Here is an 8,416-nt window from a genome sequence, read left to right on the forward strand (position 1 = left end):
TTTCTTTCTTTTTTTTTTTGCAATGCTCCGGCACTGACAAAATAAATAGAAGTAAGCCTGGAACATAACCCTTGAAAATAATTCCACAAAACTTCTGCGTGTATAATCAAAGGTACCAAATGTTTGTGCTTTATGATGAACAACGATAAGGCTGACAAAACACTTCCAGGGAACATTTTGATGCGACAGGTGATGCCAAGAGATTACCTGGTGCATTTTCACAATGTTGTCAACGCCGTTCGTCATCCAGGGAGCAAAAGTAGTTTTTTTTGGCAGGAAGGCTGCCTCTTGCTGTGTGTGCATTAAAGGGCATTGCAGGGGCCGATCTTCAGGCCAGGATTCCAGGAGTTAAGGGATCAATGATCTGTATCGCTCTCAACCTCCCTGCAAGTGGCAGAAAGGCAATGGGCTGAATTCAAAGCGGTTTGGCATTCCATTAACCCACTGGCACCTCCATTCTCTCTCCTCCCCTCTCCTCCCCAAATAATAATAATAATAATAATAATAATAATAATAATAATAATAATTTTTATTTATACCCCACCCTCTCCAGCCTAGACTGGGCTCAGGGTGGCTAACACCCGATAGAAAAACAAGTTGATTGAAATACAACTTAAAAACAAGATTAAAAGACAACATTAAAACATTAAAATACAGCCTAATTTCAATGGAAACTCAAATCAAAAACTTTTTGGGGATGAAAATGTCAAGTCTTCACCAAGGCTAACTATCCAGACTGGTCCTACGTGAGCCAGAAAAAAGCCAGGGAAGTCCCCAAATAGGAGTTCCATCACAGAAGGAAAAAGGAAAGAGGGGGAGGGGATCAAGTTGATTCCAAGCCAAAGGCCAGGCAGAACAACTCTGTCTTACAGGCCCTGCGGAAAGAAATCAGATCCTGCAGGGCCCTGGTCTCATGAGGCAGAGCGTTCCAGCAGGCCGGAGCCAGTGTTGAAAAGGCCCTGGTTCTGGTTGAGGCTAATCTGACTTCCTTAGGGCCTGGGACCTCTAGGGTTTTGCTATTTATGGACCTTAAGGTCCTCTGTGGGGCATGCCGGGAGATCTTCTCCAGAGGCTCCCATCTCCCCCTGGGCCTGATTTAGAGGGTGCACAGGAAACGGTCTGTAGGGGAAAGGAGTGAGGTAGTTCCCCTCTTGTGCTAGCAGAATAGAAGTAGTAAATCTTTACATTTGCATGGTGGATCAGTGTTACTTGGCACAGGAATCTTTTTTCGGTTGCTGATACAGGTCTGTCTCAGAGCAGGGCTTTCAGTGTGGCTGCCCCGTTCTGCGGAACAGCATTCCTGTCGAGAAATCACTGGAGTGCCCTAGTTGTACCTACAAGGAAGCAAACAGAGAGCAATCTTGTTCTGACAAGCTTTTCCAGCTGTGCAAAGGCCTCTGCCAACAGGTGTCCGCTTTGTATTGTTTCAGGACACTTCTGCCTTGCTAGCTCAGTTGGTAAGAGCATAAGACTCGTAATCTCAGGGTTGTGTGTTCAAGTCCCTTGGGCAAAACGTTTCTGCATTGCAGGGGTCCCTCCAACTCTAGGATTCTATGATCTTCTGTTTAGTTGTTGCTTTGTGCCTGTTTTTCTTAGATTTTGTATATCAACAAATATCTAGATATTTGTTGAAGGCTGATTGATGGATAATAAATTAGGAATGGAGCCATTATTTCTCTCGTAAAAACATAAGAAGGGCTTGCTGGATCAGGCCAATGGCCCATCAAATCCAGCATCCTGTTCTCACAGTGGCCGACCAGATGCCTGTGGGAAATCTGCAAGCAGGATTCAAACACAAGACCACTCTCCCCTCCTGGGTTTTCCAGCAACTGGTATTCAGATGCATTTCTGCCCCCCACTGTGGCGACAGAGCATAGGCATCATGGCTGGCTAATCCTCTTCTAAAGCTGTTTCAGTGCTGTTTTGTCCTCTTTCCCCTTCCTTAGTGACCCTACATCAGCCTTTCTCAACCTGTGGGTCCCCAGATGTTGTTGAACTACAACTCCCTAGCTAGCAAGGCCAGAGCTCAGGGATGATGGACTGGATCCATTCCAGTCCGGCTTCCGCGCTGGTCATGGGACCGAGACGGCTCTGGTCACCCTAATAGATGATCTCCACAGGCAGCTGGATCGAGGTGGGTCGGGGCTGCTGATTCTTCTAGACCTGTCAGCAGCCTTCGACATGGTCGATCACGAACTCCTGGACCACCGCCTTGCCGACGTGGGGATCCAGGGCATAGCCCTTCAATGGCTGCGCTCGTTTCTCTCTGGTCGGGGACAGAGGGTGGCGCTTGGGGGAGAATTGTCATCGCGCCACTCCTTGGTGTGTGGAGTGCCTCAGGGTGCGATTCTCTCCCCAATGCTTTTTAACATCTTTATGTGCCCCCTCGCCCAGCTTGTCCGGAGTTTTGGGCTGGGTTGCCATCAGTATGCCGATGACACCCAACTCTATCTGTTGATGGATGGCCATCCTGACTCGGCCCCAGACACACTGACCAGATGTCTGGAAGCTGTGGCTGGATGGTTACGTGGGAGCCGCTTGAAATTAAATCCTTCGAAGACAGAGGTCCTCTGGCTGGGACGGGGCGATATGGGATTGAGGGGGCAACTCCCATCTCTTGCGGGGGTGCAATTAGTGCCAGCACCATCCGTTAAGAGTTTGGGTGTAATCTTCGATACCTCCCTCTCTATGGAGGCGCAGATTACAGCTATAACAAAGGCAGCATTTTTTCATCTCCGCCAAGCTAAGCAGTTGGCTCCTTATCTCTCTCGCCCTGACCTAGCCACTGTGATCCACGCGACGGTCACCTCCAGACTGGATTATTGTAACTCGCTCTACGTGGGGCTACCCTTGAGACTGACCCAGAAACTCCAGCGGGTGCAGAATGCCGCGGCGAGACTCCTTATGGGGTCTTCGCTGCGAGATCACATTCACCCGGTGCTATACCAGCTGCACTGGCTCCCGGTGGAGTACAGGATCAGGTTTAAGGTGCTGGTTTTAACCTTCAAAGCCCTATACAGCCTAGGGCCCTCGTACCTACGGGACCCCCTCTCCTGGTATGTCCCACAGAGGAACTTACGGTTTGCAAATAAAAACATCCTGAAGATCCCAGGCCACAGAGAGGTTAGGCTGGCCTCAACTATAGCCAGGGCCTTTTCGGCTGCAGCTCCAATCTGGTGGAACACTCTGTCACAAGAGACCAGGGCCCTGCGGGACTTGACATCTTTCCGCAGGGCCTGCAAAACAGAGCTGTTCCACCAGGCCTTTGGTCAGGGTGCAGCCTGACCCCCCTCCTCTGGCAATCTGCATAGAATTTTGCTTATTGGTTGCCATAAATTTGAGTTTAATTAATTTTTATAATGAAATGTTTTTAGAATCGTTGGATTATTTTGTTGTTAGCCGCCCTGAGCCCAGCTTCGGCTGGGTAGGGCGGGATATAAATAAAATTTATTATTTATTATTATTATTATTGTAGTGCAACAACATCTGGGGACCCACAGGTTGAGAACCACTGCCCTAGACAAGGCAAACTAAGGCGCAGGGGCTGGATCTGGCCCAATCGCCTTCTAAATCTGGCCTGTGGACGGTCCGGGAATCAGCGTGTTTTTACAGGAGCAGAATGTGTGCTTTTATTTGAAATGCATCTCTGAGTTATTTGTGGGGCTTAGGAATTCGTTCAATTTCCCCCCAAAATATAGCCCAGCTCCCCACAAGGTCTGAGGGACAGGGGACTGGTCCCCTGCTGAAAAAGTTTGCTGACCCCTGCCCTAGACAGTCAGGTGAATGCTATATATCCTGTCAGGTTCAGTGATGTGAAGACATCACTGAGGTCAAAACAAAGCAAAGTGAGGCAATACTTTCCCAGATCAGTCACATGGGTGTTCCCTGCCAGTTGGATCACTGATTCACCTCACAGGAAATCAGCATTCCAGGCAGTTACAGCCCCCTTCCAATGTGATCCTGGAAAACCAGGAAAAGATCCAGGAAGGGGTGCTTTTGGCTGCTATGGAAAATGTTCTATGTATGTTCTTTCAGCTTGGCTCCAGGTGAAAAACAAGCAAAAGATAAAGCAAAAGGCATTATCACATGGGTAGGCAAACTAAGGCCCGGGGGCTGGATCCGGCCCAACTGCAATCTAAATCTTGCCCCTGGACAGTCCGGGAATCAGCGTGTTTTTACATGAGTAGAATGTGTCCTTTTATTTAAAATGCATCTCTGGGTTATTTGTGGGGCATAGGAATTCATTCTTCCCCCCCCCCAATATAGTCTGGCCCTCCACAAGGTCTGAGGGACAGTGGACCGGCCCCCTGCTGAAAAAGTTTGCTGACCCCTGCATTATCAGAATTCCAGCCAGGAAGAAAACTCATGGAGGATGTGAAGCCGGACCACAGAAGGTGTGTGGCTGTGATATAGTGAGAGTCCCGAGGGCCAGGTAAAAAGGTTTGGAGGGCCACATTTGCCCCCACCCTTGCCATACATGCATAAGTAAGCTGGTCCATGAAATTTCCCCAAAGCGTATTTTATCATGGTGACTCTTTCTTTAAAAAATGCTTGGTGTTCAGGAGGAAAATACGAGCAAGTTCTTGCATGTCCCGCTGTGATTACCAGCTATGTAATAACTTCTCTTGTTTCCCCATTCTGCTTATCAGCTGTGCGATAACATGTGGTTTTTTCCCCCTGTCTTCGAATAGGGCAAACCAGATTTAAACACAACACTGCCAATCAGACAAACGGCGTCTATTTTTAAACAGCCGGTCACCAAAGTTACCAACCATCCTAGCAACAAAGTGAAGTCTGATCCACAGCGAGTGATTGAACAGCCCAGACAGGTAACTGGGGACGATGGGTGGTTTGGGGCTGATACGGCCCAGAAGGACAGCAATTGGAAACTATTTTGTCACAGAGGAAATGACGTGAAATACTGGGACACCTGCCAATTGGCAGTTGTGGTCAAATATCCACCACTGTATTCCATTTTTATTACAGAAATACAAAATCGACGCCGTCTAAATATCAACATGATGCTTAATGTGCAAGATGCTTCGCATTAATACTTTTTAATATAATTTAGACAGAAAAATTTATTTTGTGTGAAGGAAAAACAATGCAAAATTATTTAAATCACTGGCTCATCTTAAATGTGTAACAAACAAGGCTAACAAAGTGTTCCAACAACTCAACGAAAGAAATAAGAAAGTTATGAAAGCTAATTTATTTTTATTTATTGCATTTATCACTCACCTTTCCTCCAGGAAGAGCTCAAGGCTACGTGATCCCACCCTCACAATAGCCTTGTGAGGCTGACAGATGGTGACTAACCCAAGGTCACCCAGTGAGCTTCATGACTGAGTAAGGATTCGAAGCCGCCTCTCCCTTTTTCTAGTCTGATACTCTAACCACTACACCTCTGCATCTTGTATTCTGGGGCACCGTAAAGAGCTTCCCCTCAGAACTCTTTTTATTCAGAAGTTCCACTGGTATTGCTGTGGCTTGAACTTCCCGTTCGGATTGCAGCCTTAGGACTAGGTCACGGTTTCTTTGTATGTGTGTGAGGATATTGACATTTCACATATCCTGCGAGCCCATACTCTTGGTTCACCGGGAGCTTTTTTTGGGTGAGTCAAAGGCTTTTCCTGGATGTCTGTTTCTTCTCTGCCTCCTAGATGCATCACATTGGAAGTCCTTTTGATCTTCCTGGATGGTTAAAGGTAAAGGGACCCCTGACTGTTAAGTCCAGTCGCAGACAACTCTGGGGTTGCGGCGCTCATCTTGCTCTATAGGCCGAGGGAGCCAGCGTTTGTCTGCAGACAGCTTCCGTCTGTTGTGGCCAGCATGACTAAGCTGCTTCTGGCGAACCAGAGCAGCGCACGGAAATGCCGTTTACCTTCCTGCCGGAGTGGTACCTATTTACAGTGGTACCTCGGGTTAAGTACTTAATTCATTCCGGAGGTCTGTTCTTAACCTGAAACTGTTCTTAACCTGAAGACCACTTTAAGCTAATAGGGCCTCCTGCTGCTGCCGTGCCGCCGGAGCCCGATTTCTGTTCTTATCCTGAAGCAAAGTTCTTAACCTGAAGCACTATTTCTGGGTTAGCGGAGTCTGTAACCTTAAGCGTATGTAACCTGAAGTGTATGTAACCTGAGGTACCACTATCTACTTGCACTTTGACGTGCTTTCGAACTGCTAGTTTGGCAGGAGCAGGGACTGAGCAACAGGAGCCCACCCTGTCGTGGGGATTCGAACCGCTGACCTTCTGATCGGCAAGTCCTAGGCTCTGTGGTTTAACCCACAGTGCCACCCGCATCCTGGATGATTAGGTCCTCCTAAAATAGATTAACCTTTCGAGATGACTTTGGAGGCCTGCGGGAGAAACTCTTTCAGTTCTCCAGCAGAAGGCATGATCTGGTCTGTTAGAAAGGCTATGTGTGTAATCTTGGTTCTGTTGTGGGCCTGGCTGTTACCTCGTATATTTCCACAGTGAGAGCTGTTGTTCAACAGTGGAACGGACTCCCGCGGGAGCTGGTGGACTCTCCTTCCATGGAGGTTTTTAAGCAGAGGCTGGGTGACTATCTACCATGGATGCTTTAGTTGAGATGCCTGCATTTCAGGGAGTTGGACTAGGTGACGCTTGGGGTAACTTCCAACTCAGGCATAGGCAAACTCAGCCCTCCAGATGTTTTGGGACTACAGTTCCTATCATCCCTGACCACTGGTCCTGTTAGCTAGGGATCCTGGGAGTTGTAGTTCCAACTCTTCCAGTTCTAATACAGTGGTACCTCAGGATGCGAACAGGATCCGTTCCGGAGCCCCGTTCGCATCCCGAACGGAGCGCAAGATGCGACGGCACGTCTGCGCATTCACGGGTCGCGTTTCGCCGCTTCTGCGCATGCGTGTGATGTCATTTTGAGCATCTGCACATGCGTGAGCAGCGAAACCAGAAGTAACGTGCTCCATTACTTCCGGGATGCTGCAGAGCGCAACTTGAACGCGCTCAAGCCGAAGCGCATTCAACTCGAGGTATGACTGTATTTCTTTCCAAGAAAACATTAGGGGTGTACACAGTGAGTATACAACTTGTGTACACAAGTGGATGAGCTGTGCGGTAAAATTTCAAGACCGTGGTCTTCCCTGTCACCCTGATAACTGACCCTTTTTACTGAAGATGCTATGAACTGAATCTGGGACTTTTGGTATGCAAAACAGATGATGATGATGATGATGATGATGAAAACCGCACATCTGACTAGGTTACCCCAGCCATTCTGGGTGGCTTCCAAAATTAACTGTAGTTTTCTGTGTATAAGATGATTTTTTATTAGTATAAAATAATGTTAAAAATTGGGGGTCGCCTTATACACGGATAGTGCAGAGTGGGGGATGGGTGATTGGTTGCAGTCGCGAGCAGGAGATTGTCAGCTGCGATTGGGCGGGTGATTGGTGGGTGTGGCAAGGGCTGCTGCTGATTGGCTGCTTCTGTGTCAGCTGGGCATGTGATTGGTAGCTGCTGCTGCTGCGGCAATTGGGCTGGCGATTGGTGGCTGCTGGGGGTGAGTGGGCAGACGATTGGTGGTTTTGGCGACGTGTGATTGTCAGCGTTGGCCAGGCGGGTGAGTGATTTTTGGCAATCCCCCTGAAAAAAAACTCAACAGCTCTTGGCAACATCCCCCCAAAAAACTCAACAACTCTGGGCATTCTCCCCCCACTTTCTTAATTTGGAGTCCCCAAAAATAGGGGTCGTCTTATACACTTTCTTAATTTGGAGTCCCCAAAAATAGGGGTCATCTTATACACAGGGGCGTGTTATACACAGAAAAATACGGTAAACACAGCAAGACATCAGGACTACCTTTAGATAGATGCTCTGTCATTGAGCTCTAGCCATCTCCCCTTTTCTGGCAAGCCTCCTCTATTTATTTATGCTTTCATATGCCTTATCGGGTCACTGCATGTATATTTATTTTAAGTAATAGTTTTAATAACAACAACAACAACAACAACAACAACAACAACAACAACAAATATGGTGATATAAATATTATTGTATGGTATTTTATCTGACAATTATGATATCATTTTTTTTGCAAGCTGCATTGTAGATGGAAGGGTGAGGTGCAAATATTTTTCATAAATACCTAAGTTAATGAGGATTTCTGATAAGTTTCCCAAGGTGGTAATGTACAGCCTGGGCAGCTGCCACGTCTCAGATTAAGACCCTGCCACCTTCATTTGTGTGGGGAACTTCTTCTTTTTTGAATAAATTTAATTAGAGTTTATAAAGAGAGATATAAAACTTAATACCAAGTATCTTTTTTCATCCAACTGTAATCTAAATAAAATAAAAACGTGGAGGAAACAAAAAAGGATAGGAGAAAAGAAAAGAGGAGAGGAGAAAGAAATGAGAGAAAATGACAAGAAG

The sequence above is a fragment of the Podarcis cretensis genome (assembly GCF_951804945.1).
Source record: "Podarcis cretensis genome assembly, chromosome: 11".
Lineage (NCBI taxonomy): Eukaryota > Metazoa > Chordata > Lepidosauria > Squamata > Lacertidae > Podarcis > Podarcis cretensis.